This window comes from Miscanthus floridulus, chromosome 6 (genome assembly GCF_019320115.1).
Source record: "Miscanthus floridulus cultivar M001 chromosome 6, ASM1932011v1, whole genome shotgun sequence".
NCBI classification, from domain to species: Eukaryota; Viridiplantae; Streptophyta; class Magnoliopsida; order Poales; family Poaceae; genus Miscanthus; species Miscanthus floridulus.
Genome location: NC_089585.1, coordinates 121,917,265 through 121,929,757, shown reverse-complemented (window position 1 = coordinate 121,929,757; position 12,493 = coordinate 121,917,265). Strand labels below are relative to the sequence as shown.

General features: G+C 43.8%; 1 long non-coding RNA gene and 1 other non-coding gene across 2 annotated transcripts; both read right to left on the bottom strand.

The window, feature by feature from the left end:
- Nucleotides 1-4,597: 4,597 nt before the first annotated feature.
- Nucleotides 4,598-7,372, bottom strand: LOC136459390 (uncharacterized). Its single transcript, XR_010760186.1, has 3 exons — nt 7,117-7,372; nt 6,534-6,620; nt 4,598-6,361 (listed from the first exon to the last, which is right to left on the bottom strand). It is a non-coding gene; the product is annotated as an uncharacterized lncRNA (long non-coding RNA).
- On the bottom strand, nt 4,899-4,971 carry TRNAR-CCG (transfer RNA arginine (anticodon CCG)). The gene has a single exon. It is a non-coding gene; the product is annotated as a tRNA-Arg (tRNA).
- Nucleotides 7,373-12,493: the final 5,121 nt, after the last annotated feature.

The following is a 12,493-nucleotide window of genomic DNA, read 5'->3' as shown; positions in this document are numbered from 1 at the left end:
ATAGATGAATCCTTGTATTTAAGTTATGCAAAATCTACTTGTGGATTGATTCAGGTGCAACTGTTCATGTTGCAAATTCATTACAGGGATTCCGTACGAGGAGAACCCTGCAAAGAGGAGAAAGAAGAATTAAAGTTGCAAATGGAGTTGAAGCCATTGAAGATCTTTCTCTAGAATTAGATGATGGTTTTAGACTTCAACTTTCAGATATTCTATATATACCCTCTTTGCGTAGAAACTTGATAAATGTTTCAAGATTAGATGATGATGGATATGACTGCCATTTTTGTAATGGCAAATATCGGATTGTGATTAATAATAAGTGTGTTGGTCTTGCCTTTCGACAAGACAAGCTTTATTTATTATCACTTTCTGAGAATGTGAATGCTGTGAGCACTGAGAATGAGAATGTCCCCTCGTCTATGAATGTAAGTAATAAGCGGAAGAGAGTTCATGATGCATCATCAAAATTATGGCACTGTCGTTTAGGCCATATTTCGAGGGGGGAAATAGAGCGATTGATTAAGAAATCAATTCTTCCGCCTTTAGAATTTTTAGATTTAGAACAATGCATTGACTGCATAAAAGGAAAATATGTTAAGAAAATAAAGAAAGATGCCAAACAAAGCGCATGAATTTTAGAAATAATTGACAAAGATATCTGTGGTCCTTTTCCAGTGAAAAGTATGGATGGTTATGATTCATTTATAATATTCACAGATGATTATTCTCGTTTTGGCTATATTTATCCAATTAAGGAAAGATTGGAAGCATTGGATAAATTTAAGATATTTAAGGCTGAAGTAGAAAATCAGCACAACTTAAAGATTAAGGTAGTAAGATCCGACTGTGGGGGGTACTACGGTCGACACACCCCATATGGCCAAGTTCCTGGACCTTTTGCATGGTTTTTATAGGAAAATAGCATAGTAGCCCAGTATTCTACACCGGGCGAGTCTCAACAAAATGGAGTAGCTGAAAGACGCAGCTGTACCTTAATGGATATGGTGAGAAGCATAATAAGTTACTCCTCTTTACTAATAAGTTTATGGATGGAGGCGTTGAAAACCGCCATTCATATTCTTAATCGAGAGCCAAGTAAGTCGGTGCTAAAACACCGTATGAGTTGTAGAGAGAAAAGGAACTCTCACTTAACTATTTACGTGTGTAGGGTTGTCTAGCTGAGGCAAAAGTTTGTAACCTAAACATAGGAAAGCTAGACTTCAAGACAGTCAGTTGTCATTTCATTAGCTATCCAAAAAAGTCAAAAGGTTATCGCTTCTATTGTCCTGACAGATAAACGAAGTTTGTAGAAACAAGACATGCTATGTTCTTGGAGGATGATATGATCAGGGGGATCATGGTAGCGCGGGAAATTAATTTTGAAGAGAAGCGAGTATACATGCCCACTTCGATGGTTCAGGAACCATTCTTCTCGCTACCTGTTGTTGTTGTACAAATAGTGTAAGACACTGTAGTAACATGTGTTGTTAGTTCTTCTATGGCAACAATGAATGAATATGAGGAACCTGTTGTTCAGGATCCCATAGAACATATTGCCACACATGAGGAAGAGCAACAATAGCCTCATATAGAACAAGCGTTATCTAACGAAGCCATTCCTGATGACTACGAAGTTTATGATTATGTTGAATTTCAAATGAAGGGTGATCCCACCTCATTTGAAGAAGCCATGAGAAGCGCTCACTCATCAAAGTGGCTTGAAGCCATGCAAGATGAAATAAAATCAATGAAAACCAACGGTGTTTGGGACTTAGAAATAATTCCTAAAGGAGCCAAGTAAGTAGGCTATAAATGGGTCTACAAAACCAAACATGACTCCAAAGGGAATATAGAAAGATTCAAAGCACGACTTGTGGCGAAAGGCTTCACGCAAAGAGAAGGTATAGATTATAATGAGACATTTTGTTCAGTCTCATGTAAGGATTCTTTTAGAATCAAAATAGCTCGTGTAGCACATTACGATTTAGAATTACATCAGATGGATGTAAAGACGGCATTCCTAAACGGGGATCTAGAGGAAAATGTTTACATGGCACAACCGAAAGGTTTTGTTGTGGAAGGAAAAGAACGTATGGGATGCCGCCTGAAGAAATCCATTTATGGATTAAAACAAGCTTCAAGACAGTGGCATTTGAAGTTTTATAGTATAATAAGAAAGTTTGGGTTTCAAGAAAATATAGAGGACAATTGCGTTTATGCAAAGTTCAAGAATAGGAAATACATTTTCCTAGTCTTGTATGTGGATGAAATCTTGCTCGCTAGCAGTGATGTTAATCTACTACTAGAAACAAAGAAGTTCTTATCCTCGAAGTTTGATATAAAGGATCTCGGTGAAGCTTCGTTCGTCCTAGGAATAGAGATTCACCGAGATAGAGAAAATAGGATTTTAGGATTATCACAAAAGACATACTTAAAAAAAGTTCTAAAGAAATACAGTATGCAAAATTATAAGTCTTCACCTGCTCCCATAATCAAGGGCGATAGATATGGATAATTTCAATGTCCCAGGAACCAATATGAGATCGATTAAATGAAAGCGGTTTCATATGGTTCAGCTGTCGGAAGTTTACAGTATGCTCAAGTGTGTACTCGCCCTGACTTAGCATTGGTTACCGGGTTACTTGGCAGATATCAGAGTAATCCAGGAATAGAACACTAGAAATTAGTAAAGAAAGTTTTGCGTTACCTGCAAGGTACGAAGGGTCTCATGCTAACATATAGAAGATCTTATTCCCTACACATAGAGAGGTATACAGATTCTGATTATGCGGGAGATGACAGAAAGTCCACGCAGGATACATATTCACTCTAGCAGGAGGAGCTATATCATGGAAAAGCTCGAAGCAAACCGTCACTACATCGTCCACAATGTATGCTGAGTTTGTAGCATGTTATGAGGCCACAGGACAGGTGAATTGGCTGAAGAAATTCATGCCCGAGTTGAAAATGGTAGACTACATACATAAGCCACTCAAGTTATACTACGATAATAATCCAGCAGTATGTTATGCTCACAACAATAAGCCAAGTGGTGCTGCCAAACACATTGACATAAAGTATTATGTTGTGAAAGATAAAGTTCAGGATCATATAATTAGTCTTGAGCATATAAGAATAGAAAAGATGCTCGCGGATCCGCTTATAAAAGGCTTACCACCCAGCGTGTTTAGAGAACACTTAGCCGACATGGGTTTAAGGGAAAGCCTATGATTCTTGGACAATGAGGGCCTAGTTGAGAATCTGTTTCAAAACAGAGAGGTACATTGTAGCTGTTTAATCTAATGGCAACAGACCATGACGATGAGGCACACTCTATGCTCTAATCTGTGATGGAATGGGAACAAGATAAAGTAAGCAGGTTAAGTTTAAGTCATAAGATGATATCAAGGGGGAGAATGTTAGATTGATCCCACCAGTTTGGCCCAATGACCAATTGAGCCTTGATCCACGACCTAATCTGGGGCGCCCAACCCTAACTATGGTTGGTGAGCCCCCGTCGTACAACGCCATAAAAAGAGAGATGGGGGCCGGGGCACAAGGCACGAGGTTCACATGCACCGTCAAAAACCCCACCTACACTCCTAACCCTAGCCGATCTAGAGGGGGGCGCTGCCAGCGACGGGAAGTACCGCCACCGACTTCACCGCCGCCTCTACACCGCAGCCTCTGTGACAGCGCCTACACCGTGCCGTTCGACACCGCCGCCGGGACACTGCACCGATGGCATGGCTTCGTCCTCTTCCTCCAAGCCCGACGGTTTGCATCTCTGAACCTCTCTCCCTCTATCTCTAAATCCCGTACCAGTTCATGTTCTAGGGCTTGTTATTTATCCCATATGTTAGTATATATGCTAGATCTATGGCTAGTGGATCCTGTAATTTCTATCACGACAAAGACGACACGTGCGTAGCAGTCGCTCGTCGACCTCTTGTTGGATCCGGACTTGGCAAGCTCCTGAACCATTCAGAACAACGCCCATGGAACCACGAACGAAACCCAAGCCAAAGAAACCACGAACATAACCCAAGAACAAGCGTCGTGAGCGGCAGGTTGCGAACCACCGTGGTGATGGCTGATGGCGCCATGCTCGCCGTGGTGATGGTTGTCGCGCTGTCCTCACTGCCTCTGGGCTGCCCTCATGCCCGCCGTGCTCGCGGTGGTGATGCCCACCGTCCTCGGCGTGGTGATGGCTGCCGCACCGTGCTCGTCCTACTGCTCACCAAGGATGAGCACCACCTGTTCGATGAAATCCCTCAAAGGGGTAACCTCACCAACATCAAGAAGAGGTGATTCTGTGCGAAATAAACCAGGCAACCAAACAAGCCATTTGCTAGCCAGGCTTCGACAATACAGACAACTAAACAACTAGCGATTGGCTTGCTGGGACAAGGCTAAAGCTACCTAGGCTTGGATTCTAGCGAGGCTAAAAATAGGCCATGAAACCAAACACACCCTATATAATTGGATAAAAAATGTTCCGTAGAAACCATCCATTGGGAACATGGTTTTATACGTAGTGTCTATGAAAATTAATAGGTATAGAAACTACATATAGTTTCTAGCATTGGGACTGCCCTTAAGCACCGGTTACAAGCAGATAACATGCTACAATTGTCAAAAGGAATATAAACTATGAACTAATATCATGCAAGCCTGCATTTACATACAACTGCAGGCCCATGAAATGTCAGCACTGCAACAGTACTGCACTTCGTTACAACTCTCACTAAAGGGCCGAAGGCAGCAGGCCTAATGGGACCACTGTTTTTCACACGCAAGAATGCAAGACTGGACACCTTGTGGCAGTTGATGCCAAAATGTCACTTTCTGCTGGGGAAGAAACAGAAACAGCAAGAAAAATAAAAGAATATATTTGATCATAGTGGGATTTGAACCCACGACCTTTAGATTCGGAATCTAACGCGATATCCGCTTCGCTATATGACCATGCTTGTCTTCCACACATTTAAAAAATCTGAAATGACAAAGGTATCAGAATTCACACTCTAGCTAATAGATAACTAAGGATTAGTGTCATTCAAAAGCTGAAACGAAATGTTTTGATATGCATATACTGCAAATATGGTGGCCATTAGTTATCTCACTGGAAATAAAGCACAAATGGCAGATATGAATTCCCAATTGGCCAACAGGTTGAACTTCTGGTATGTGACTATAGTAGAGTACATAAATAATGCTACCTCGCCTCTATTTTTGGTTTTGTTATGAGTCAAACTTCTCAAACTTCGAATATGTTTATAAAAAAATACACAAACATCTGCAACTTCAAATATGTTTTGATAGTGCATTTATTTGGTATATTATATATGTTTATATTTTTTCTATAAACTTTAAAGTTTAAGAACTTTGACTTAGGCCTTATTTAGTTCGCGAAAAAATTTGAAAAATGGTACTGTAGCACTTTCGTTGTTATTTGACAATTAGTGTTCAATCATAGTCTAATTAGGCTTAAAAAATTCGTCTCGTGAATTTCGTCTAAACTATGTAATTAGTTTTATTTTTTATTTATATTTAATGCTTCATGCATGCGTCCAAAGATTCGATGTGACGGAAAATCTTGAAAAATTTTGCAAAATGAAGTGCAACTAAACAGCACCTACAAAACTAAAGTGAACTACAAATTTTGAAAGAAAAAAAAGGAAGTACATACACAATAAAATGAACTACAAACTTTAAACGCAGGAATTTCACAGGAATCGCACAGGAATTTCACAGGAATTAGTTCAATTTCAGGGGTCGTTTGGAACAGAGGATTTTTGAAGGAAAATCGTAGGAACTAAAACCAAAGGAAAGGAAGTTGACCGGAGTGTTTGGAACACAGGAAGAATCGATTCCTTTCCTCCATTTTACTGTAGTTGGATGCTCATTTCACAGGAAATAAAAAATCTATCGGGACCTCTTGGTTTCATTTCCTTTGCGTATGCCCGATGCACTGCCGTGAAGAAAACAGGAAAGAAGAGAGCGTACCGCAGTTTGTCAGGTTGTCAGTGACCCAAACATTTCAGCTAACGCAAGTAAAGTATGTTGCTATTTTTTTTTCTTTGTTACTTCCTGCGTTTTTCCTGCGTTATAGATTCCTGCGTTCCAAACACCCCTTCTAGTTATTTTCTGTGTTTTTTCTTTCCTCTGTTTTACCACTACACACTCACCCCATTCCTATATTTTTTCCTATTCCCGTGTTTTTGATTCCTGCGTTCCAAACAGGTCCTCATAAAAAAAACGTAGGAATAGGAAAAAAATCCCGCATTCCAAACAGGCGCTGAGCGGAGACGGATTGGTCCGAGAAAGCACTTCCTCTTAACAATATGAGCGTCTCCTGCATTCAGGGTGGGAATATGCTTGATTAAATGATTATTATAAACGAGTGAACGCGACAATAAGATGTACTGGAGATAAGGTATCGATCCAATCGTGTATGTAAACAAAAGTATGAACAAGATAACCAGAATCTTACTGCAACATCCAGTGAATGCTATAAGCAGCCATACCAGTATGAGTTACAGCTTTGTTCCTCCGATGAGGGTGAGCCAGTCAACTAACAAAGGCAGGCACAAACAGACAGCATCCCGAATCACCTAGTAGTTAAAGGGAAAGATCTAATATGTCAGATATGCACTGCAAATGGGAGGTGCCAGCTTTCCTATCTGGTGAAAACAAAGTGAGGTGCAGCCGGGACCGTGCGACTAAATGTGACGTCCAATTAGCATCAGCATACTAAATCTCAGCCTAAGCGAACAGGGTGACGCCCAAGTCCCAAATCCAAATCTTTTTTTGTTTTTGAAAAAGGGCCACAAATCCCAATAGCGAAGAGAAAACTATTCAAGCAACCATGGCCACTACAGGATCTAAAGATGCCTCCTAATCTGACACTAGCGTATCTGCAGTCTGCGTCTATAAGCCCGATCTGCGGAAGGGGATCCTGTGATGGGTCGATAGATTCAACGAGCCAGGGAAGATCGGATCACGGCGAAACAGAACAGATCACTGATTGGTGTAGACGTAGGTGTAAGCCGCAGGGATGATAGGACGAGATTGGGGAGAAAATAGAGACGAAGTCTGAAAGGATCGTACCGGTTGACCTGCAAAGCTGGCGAAGAGAAGAACGCCTAAGGCGTGCTGCTTGGGTACATGGGCTCACCCTTCACCGGTTGAGCACCGGGCCGCCGGTGCGCTTGAACATCTCGTCGATCCCGGTTGCCAGTCGCCGTTTGGGGTGAAGGAGCCGCCATCTTTGCTGGGCAGCGAAGTTGGTGCCTGCTGTCTGGTGGGACGTGGCCTGCTGTGTTATTCGGCCCCGCGGTGTCTGTCGGGTGGGCTACACCCGTTGACCCCGTCAGATTTTAACTAGATTTTTTTTATTCGTACTATTACAATTTTGTAAGTTCGTATAATTCACCTATTTTCAATACATCCTCGTCCATGCTATTTTATACGCCTTCTACGTACACGGGCCTACCGTCATGCACATCCACGTATAGAAACGTGAATGGGCGTGAAGTCCCCGACTCCTCCGTTAGAACAGACCCACCCGCGTTCTTCCACGACTTCCGCGGCGGAGCAACGCTCGCTGGGAACCGTCTGCTCGCGTCGGTGGGCCTCGTCACGCTCCTGTTCCCGCGCTGCCGGCGGCATCGAGTCCACCGACGCCCTCCCGTGCCCGTCGCTGCACTTGACGCCGAATTTTTTACAATTTGGCCCTTTTTTGAAAGTTTCTCACAAATAGACCCCTGGCGAAAAGAATTTCGGAAATAGACCCTTAGCTCGGCGCCAGTGTCTCTGGCGCCGAGCTCCTAGGCACGGTCGATGATCTGCCAGGAGGCTCAGCGCCAAAGTGACTGGCGCCGAGCTCGGAAATATCTAACGGGCACGCGTCTTTCCTCTCTTCTTCCTCTCGCGCCCTAGCCCTGCCGACGTCGCCGCCCTTGCCCACGCCACCGCCGCGCCACCACGCCTGCGCCCGCTCCCGCGCCGTGCCTGCTCCCGCGCACGCGCCCTCTCACGCGCCGCGCGTGAGGCCGTGCCCACGCCCCCCCACACGCCGCGCCTCTCGCCGCACCGCGCCTCGGCGTGCTGTAGCGCTGCGCCGCCCCCCGCGCCGCGCTGTCGCCCGTGGTTGGCCGCCGCGCCACGCTGCGACGCCTCCGCCGTCCTCCACCGCCGTCCTCGCCTTGCCCTTCACCGTCGGTCCGAGGCCGCACCCGTCGAGCCGGACTCGCCGCGCGTAGTCCCGGGCATCCTGCGCCCGTCGCACGCCACCGCTGTCGTCTGCCGCACCACCGTCACCCCTGATCTTCGACCTGACCCACGTCCATCGTCCGTCGGCCCAAAAAGGTAAAAATTATGAATATGCAATGTACCTACTTAGTTGGTATTTGTTATTTATTAGTTAATGTGATGACTCAGGTAGTTGATTTAGTTAGTGATCTAGTGAGATATATATGTAGATAGATAGAAACATAGACACATAGGCACATAGATATAGTTAGATAGCTACTTAGATATATAGTTACATTTTTAGTTATCTACATATGATCTAGCTATTTAGTTAGTACACTGTAAATATATACGTAGTTATTATCTTGATTACTTAGTTTGTAGTTAGAAAGTACTTGTTAGGTACTATCTATCGTCTAATTTGGACTAAAAGACATGTGTTTCGTTACGTTTTTGAATTAGATGGACAACCTAGTGACCATATATCATGGAGGCACCATTGAAAGCGATCGCTATGGATATGTTGAGTTTTTTAACATGCAAAGCGTGCCTGTGCTATTCAATGATAGGCCTTCATTTAGTGACATGGTTGCAAGGGCTCGGGAGGAGCTATATTGCCTTGGAGATGATGGCATTGCAGTTGATGGTGTACTGCACCTAGGTTGTCCTCCGAACATCTTCAGGCGAATGATCTCAATTGGTTGTGCGGATCAGTGGGAGAACTATGTAAGATCGGCTATGAAGAGCCAGCTGCAATGTTTGGACGTGATTGTACGTCAGGTGTTAGTTGATCCCATCCCTCATGGGTTTACCCCAGCAATGGATCATCAGGCATACATCGACCCTCCTGTCCTGGAACCTTACCTGCATGTGTAGATTGCACCTACGGTTCCCGATGCTCAATCTGCCCCCAATGTGGTATTTGGAGCTGGTTGTCAGACTCATTTTTCTATGGCAGATCCTCCTTATGAGATCCCTTTGACACAGAATCATCCGAGTAAGTGTCTTAACCGCATGGTTTTTGGGAGCTTACCCCGTTCCTTACATCTATTTCTTTCATTCTTTCCTCATTTCTGTAATGATATTGCAGGAGACATTCCTGAGAATATGGATGTGCCCCCTGTTGCTGTGCAAGTGCACTTTGGAGATAGATTCTGTGGGTCAAATAGTGTTGAAATTATGCATAATTCGGAGCCATATGAGATGGCTAGGGCTCTTGATTCTGATGATGATCGCCCTATTGGAGAGCTGACGGAGAGTGATGTTGAGATGATGAGGCGTATCTTTCCCAGCCGCCGTGATCCTAGAGTTCACGAGTTCAGTGATCTTGCTCATTCTGATCAGGCGTTTGCAGAAGGACGTGATGATGAGCTCCTGAGGCCGGTCCTAACATGGTAATTGAGAATGGGAGGGTGTTCAATGACCTTTCTGCTTTGAAGAGATGGTTGCAGGCTTTTGCAGTGATACGAAAGAGGCCTTATAGGGTATTGCATTCATAAGTGGAGCGCCGTTATATAGTTGTGTGTGACAAGGAACGCTGCCCATAGAGGGTTTGTGCAAGGAAGCAATAGGTAACCAAAAAATGGAAGATCACAAAAGTTGTCGGGCCATACAATTGTGCTGACCATGAGCTGACACTGATTCATCGGTAGTTGACATATACCCTCATTGCCAACCGGTTGATGGGAATTTTATAGGGAGAACCCAATATGAAGGTGAGGACAATTATTAGGACCATTGAAGCGTTGTATGGAGGATATGTGATAACTTATGGTAAAGCATGGAGGGCTAAGTAGCGAGCATGGAAGATGATATATGGGGACTGGTAGGATGGGTATGAGCAGCTGCCAGTTCTTTTCAATGCAATCAAAGTGATGAATCCAGGCATGCATTATGAGTACATCCTAAAACCTAATGCATGGGAGGATGGGAGGCAGATATTCTTCCGTGCCTTCTCTTGCTTCCCTCAGTGTGTTGAGGCCTTTAGACACTATCGTCCCATCTTCTCCATTGATGGTACGTTCTTGATTGACAAATATCAGGGCACACTTCTTACAGCCATATCCTATGATGCGAACAACAAGTTGGTTCCTTTGGCATTTGCCTTGGTTGAGAAGGAGAACAATGACAGTTGGGGATGGTTCTTGAGGCTAGTCCAGATACACATGGTTAGGCCTGGTAGGGAGGTTGGCGTCATATCTGATAGGCATTAGGGCATACTTAATGCCGTGAGAGAGCAGATAGAGGGGTATGCACCGTTGCACCATCGTTGGTGTACTCGGCACCTTGCCGAGAATCTACTCCGAAAGGATGGTGTCAAGGGTAACTTTGATCTGTTCTAGGAGGCTGCTCGATAGCTTGAGGACAAGTACTTTAAGGAAAAGTTGGAGCAGGTCAGAACCGCATCAAATGCAGAAGGTAGACAATGGCTCACAGGTTTGATGAGGGATTTGGAGAAATGGATGAGAGCTCACGACGCCGGTGGCTAGAGGTACGAGTTTCAGTGCAGCAACATGGCAGAGTCATTCAATAAGTTGCTATTGGGGATACGTGGTATGCCCATGAATGCAATTGTTCAATTCACCTTTCTATAAGCTTGTTGCCTGGTTCAACGATTGACATGCCCATGCATTGCAGTTGCGGAGTGATAGAGAGATATGGGCTCCAAAACCAAAGGCACACCTAGAGAAGGCAAGAGAAAGGGCTGGCACAAATGAGGTTGCATGCTTTGACCATGCCACAAGGACTTATTAGGTCAAGCATAGGGGTGGTACAACGTCCGACGGTGAGGTCCAAGAGTCGAGAATACATGTGGTTGTCCTCCAAGATTTCAAGTCGAGAGTCAAGGACCGATCTTGGACGGAGTGGTAAGCCAATTGACTTATTTTTGTACGTTAAGTTGCATAACAATACATTAGGCGTTCTTGGACCGACATTAGGAGTTATCTATTGTAGTTAGTGCAACCTTTGAGCCGTATAACCCTTATAATACGTTAGATTCTTGTACAAAAGAAAACAAAACCTATTGCTATCTATTCAGAAGTATTATTATTGAGAACTTTGTTGCAGGGCAATACACTGAAATGCTCAGTTGAAGAGATCGAGCACGTTCGGCCGAGAGTCAATGACGACTACATACTTGGCTTCCTAGACGTAAGATTAAAAATATTCTTTTAAACATATCATTAATACATTATATTCTTTTAGTTAACATAGTTTTGTACAACAGATGCTATCACGTCATCTATGCCGTGCGGCTGGTCGTTGTAGTTGCAGGACAGACACGACGCAAGACGTGTATGTTCCTTCCATAGGAAGAGGAGGCTTGGGTTCCTCTAGTCAAGCAGCTATAGGAGACGGGGACAAGGACGAGGAGGAGGACGACGACGATGACATGGACAAGAGGCACGATGAGCTTGGCCCCTCTCAGCTCCTTGACGCTCCCTTGACTCATCCTACACCGCCTCTAGGCACTAGGCGACGTCGTCCACATGACCCTTACACTCCAGGCACCAGCGCTCTGGGTCATAAGGGTAAGGGCAAGAGTAGGAGGTAGTGAGGGATGTGGTAGCTGTTAGTATGAACTATTATGGATTTTGTATTTACTTTTCTGTAACTATTTGGGACTATATGGACATTATGGACTATTTGGACTTTGCATGACATATTATGTTGGTTGTGATGTTCGTTGTGGTTGCATTATGCTCCTTGAATGATTAAATATTTGGAATATATATTGATGTCTCTGTGTTGTAACTATGGATGCTCCTAAAACAAGACCGTATCTTGCGAATTTTTCCCGTGAACCTTTAATCATACTACACTTCTACAAAGGCACAAATATAGTACACAGATTAACTATAAATTTATTAGAATGTGTATAATCCAAACGTATTGTACATACGCTTTGTAGATGAATCTAGGATTACCAAGCAACAGTGAATGAATTTATGCTTTTCAGATAATAAACATAGACTTTTCAGATACACGGACAACATCGAATTATCACAACACTGATATAGTACTAGCATGCAAGGAAGCACAACTCCACTCTATCTCCACCATCCATCTTATGACTATTTGATCCAAGGGCTGAGGTGAAGAGGCACACGGATCGCTGACATGGCACATTGAGAGGCCTCCATTCCTCCTCTCAACCTATAAATAACCACTCACTCCCTCTCATTCACACACACAACAAGGAAGAAGAACACTCCTCAACATTTGCTTTCAT